This window comes from Lissotriton vulgaris, chromosome 3_1, assembly GCF_964263255.1.
Source record: "Lissotriton vulgaris chromosome 3_1, aLisVul1.2, whole genome shotgun sequence".
NCBI classification, from domain to species: domain Eukaryota; kingdom Metazoa; phylum Chordata; class Amphibia; order Caudata; family Salamandridae; genus Lissotriton; species Lissotriton vulgaris.
The window spans coordinates 984,338,606-984,342,872 of record NC_141689.1 but is presented as its reverse complement, the minus strand read 5'-3'; the positions used below and the strand labels follow the sequence as shown (position 1 = coordinate 984,342,872).

General features: G+C 45.6%; 1 non-coding gene across 1 annotated transcript; it reads left to right on the top strand.

The window, feature by feature from the left end:
* The first annotated feature begins 3,291 nt into the window (after nucleotides 1-3,291).
* Nucleotides 3,292-3,425, top strand: LOC147727295 (small nucleolar RNA SNORA57). Its single transcript, XR_015309757.1, has one exon. It is a non-coding gene; the product is annotated as a small nucleolar RNA SNORA57 (small nucleolar RNA).
* The last annotated feature ends 842 nt before the right edge of the window (nucleotides 3,426-4,267 follow it).

The following is a 4,267-nucleotide window of genomic DNA, read 5'->3' as shown; positions in this document are numbered from 1 at the left end:
AAAGGTGTCCTTCCTAAGCATTTCCAAACCTACCCAAATAAATGTGCCTAGGTCGTTTCCACCACAGTGCACAATCATGAGGTCAGGGTGTTGGAGTTGCAAACAGGTTTTAACCAAAGGCAACAATTGGAGCCACTTCAATCCTCTCTGTCCAAACCATTTAATGTCCACATTCTGTAAGTCTAGGTCTGAGTCAATACATCTCTGTTCTGCATACCTCTTGCCCCAGAAAACATAGCCATGTCCTACGATCCACACTAGCATTTTGAAGGTATGGCTGGAGGGTATGGAAAGATGTCTGTAGCTCATACTGTTCCTTTGTAGAATAGGAGATATGGTTAAGGATGGAGAACTAGTTTCTTTTCAGATTCAAAACGGTACCTGATTGGGAGATGAAAAGCATTATTTTTAGGTTTTGCCTAAGTGAAAGCTGCGCACTGCGCAGCTTTTCACGAAGGTGAAAACCTAATGAGAATAATATGTTGGTTGGGAATCCGCCCCTCTGTTCCATTGGCTGTAAATGTATTGGCATTTATATAGCGCACTACTTACCCGTAGGGTCCCAAGGCGCTTCGACCGCTGCAAAACCCTTCCTGGTTTCCCTGAGAGATGGTCCCTGGGTATCTCCAGGGTGAGACCAGGCATCCCCGGCGGTCTGGTGGGGCCGTTAGTGAAGATGAGGCAAGCTAATGCCCAGAGTTGCCGAGTGTGATCGCTGATCAGAGTGGGCACCGAGGCGAGAGAATTATCGAGTCCGCTGACCCTGGTCCAGAAACCTGCCGCGCCGGGAATCGAACCCTGGTCCCGGGCCGTCCTCTGCTCTCGGGTCTGCCGCCTCTAACCAGTGAGCCACACTACTTCACTGGCTAGCTCCATAAATGGAGGCTAGCCATTGGAACAGAGATCTGTTCCTAGCACATGCGTCTCTCGCATAGCGGCGATTTTCCCCCACCAGCTAGATGGAGTCGCAATCTGAGTTTTGTCGGACAAGAAGACTTTGTAGGTGGGTTTTATTTTAAGAGTCGTGCATGGCCCAATCATACTCGCAGCATTCACCTGCCAAGACCTACCTTCACACGTTGGCGTAGAGGGACAAACTTGTCCCTCTCCCCACCCCCCGAACCGGCGAATCATCAACATCATCCGCTCGGTTTGGGGGATCACGAGAATGGGACGGGGCATACTTCTCTCCCAAGGTTCGCCAGGCTGTCACGCTCCTGATTGTCTTGTTTTTCTCGCCGTCACCGGCCCTGGGGACCCCCGCACCGTGGTAAGGACCGCTCTCAGACCATCGATCCGTCAGAGTGGAGGAGACGGGCAGAGAAAACTCTTCCTGCGGTCCTGGACTGGCCCTTCAGTGAGCTCCGAGCAGTCTTGGTTCAAATATGGATGGGGTGGCCACGGGGACGAGGATCACTCAAGGAAGGCACAAGAGCACATGCCTGTATGCGTCGGGATATCCAATCTGTGCCCGCATTTGAAAAGACTAATTTCTGCCGCTATTCTGATTAGCGGCCTGAGCTGCCCCAGTTTGCAGCCCATTACTATGCATGGTATGTACTTCCTGGGAGGCAAGAGGGTGTCCGGCCAGCGCAGAGCCATGACAGATCTCGACCTAATACAGCCGCCGACGTGCCAGGGGCTGCGGCTCCCTCGCGATTAGTTCCTGCCCTCGTAGTATTTGTGTTTTTTTTGGCGGAGACTTGTGCGCGTGCAGCAGGACCATGATCAGGAATCCGTGGAATTCCAGCTATGTTGGAATTGTGAAGTTCTCCGATGCGGCAGGTAGGAGTTTCAAGCGTTTGGAGCCGGATTGTCAATTTATTTACGCAGCCTTAAACTTCATTTGTGCGCGCGAGCCTCTTAAACTGTTTGAATGGTTTTCTGTTTTATTATGCTTTGCCACTTCTCTGTTCATGCGTTTTATACTTTACCAAAGGATGTTTTCAGTTGTCCTCGGGCATAAACGGATCTTGTAATTAGCTTACCCTCAAGTGGCATTAGCATCTTTGGCTGTCTGACAGCAGATGAGCTTAAATGAAACATTCCTTTTGCATGGGCCTAAAAAAAGGCGCCTGTCGCGTACTCTTTTTCAATTGCTAATATTTAGTTTATAATAAAATAAAATGCAAATAGAGCAGTGTGAAAAGAATTTTAATGTTTTTTGTTTTGAATGTTCTACATTTTAATGTAGAAATTCTATGTTGAATTTGCCTGAACACCATAAACTTCTTGTGGTGTTGTGCTCCTACATATATGATCAGCTCTAATTGCAATTTGTCTGGATGTAGAGGCATTGGATGTAAAGCGTGCACTCGTTCTATTAGCCCCCCCCGCACATTGACTCTGTATTGATCCTCGCGACGAGGTTTGGCACAGAATGGCTTAAGGCGGTGTTTACTTTCTAGGTCACCGTTTCATCCGATGATGGGCTACACAATCTATCAGTTTGGGAATAATGTGAACAAATGCATGGTCTGCCTCGTTACCCAGTTCCATGGTATTTTGTAATGGCGGCTGCAGTGTTGTCATCCTGTTGCGATTTGCATTTCTGAAAGTGACTGCAGCAGGGGCTACCCTGGACTTTAAAGTCTTCTTGTGTGCCTAGTGTGTAATCTTAATTATACGCATCTGCATATACTTGTTGTTATTTCCGTCCTCTGGCAGAGATGTACGGGCGAACCATTGCGCAATGTCGCAGGTCATTTAACGATTGCCGGGCTCGTTTCAGCCAATCGGCTTGGTCATAAAGTTGTGGTGTTATTTTGTTTGGGTTTTAATTAGCCAAAAGGTTCTGCGCCTGTACAGATGCATTACAAATGGGAGGAAGTGTTCTAGAAGGTGTGAGAAAAAAAAAAAAAAAAAAAACGAAAGGGGTGATATAGTGGTTTCACTCTCAATCCCCAAACACACACTCTTTTCTCTCTCATTGTCCTTCCCCTCCTCTCTGAGTAAAGAGAGCTGCAACACCCATTGGGCTTACGTGGCTTCAGCCAACCCCCCTTGTGTCAGCCCGGGCGGGCGACGATCTAATTGCAGCCGCACCCGAGTACTTAACAGGTCTTTAAAATACCATGTACTTGTAAATTAGGCTTTTGTTGCGTTTTACCTGCTTCTTTCAGTCACTTTCTATGGTTCGAAGATTTAGTCCCCACCCCCCGAAATTTGGCTCGAGTTGCCCGCCTGGTCAACGTAGACGCAAGGATAATAGCTTCTGCCATTAAGCGCAATGTACTAGGTCTTTAGTCTCATGAAACTGTAACTCGTGTTACACGGTAATGTGTACGTGAGCCTCCATTTCTTGGCATGTCCTGCTTATCCAGTACCGTGATGTGTAATGTTCGGAGGTAGAGCAATACCAGTGCTATGTCTTCGGTGCCAGCTGCTCTCATCGGCTAGATCTATCCTCAATCGCTGGGACACTACTTAAACCTTATATCGTGAACAAGAGTCGTAAATGATGAAGTTGCTAATTCTAGTCATTCCACGGGTCAGTCTTTATGCTCTGTGAGAATACTACTTGTACTTACAACCTTTTTCTGACCAAATCCTAATGTGATTTATTTCTTGGTTTCTGCTGATGCGCACGAGTGGACCAGGAGGTGAACAGCCAATACTGTGTAAATTGTGTAAATATAGTCATAGATCAACAAAACTTTGAAATGGACAATAATAAAAGTGCATTTCGATTAATCTATGTCATTGTAAACGCATATCTAAACATTAGGATACCTTCCAGTCAGGGTAACTGGGGTGTACTTTCATATTGCAATATACTTTGCTACGAAATGGCCGGGGAATTAAACTGAACCAGTGCATGTATCTTTCCAAAATTATTTACCTTTTAAAATGTTATAACACTGAAGAGTACACTTGGCTTTACCACATAGTCAAGTTTTACATAAATCTAGGGTTAACATGTAGGTCACTTTATTTGTGCAACTTCAAGATATATTGTGACACCTCGCCCATTTCTTAAAAAGGGCATAAGTGAAGTTTAAAGACTATCTGCTGAGCTCCTCCGTAGGGTACAATAGGTCTCACATTTGCGAGAGATTAAGCTATTGGCAATGTAAATGACAATGCCATTTATTTATCTGTTTTCAAAACCAACACATAAATCCAAATTTTGTCATTTACAATGCCAATAGCTCTAACTTTTCCAAAGGCGAAACCGTTGCATTGTAAATGCTTGTTTAAAAGTAGGGTGCACATTCGTTTTGTGGAAAAGTATGTTTGTGATTGGTTCAGAAAAAGCAGTTTGCAC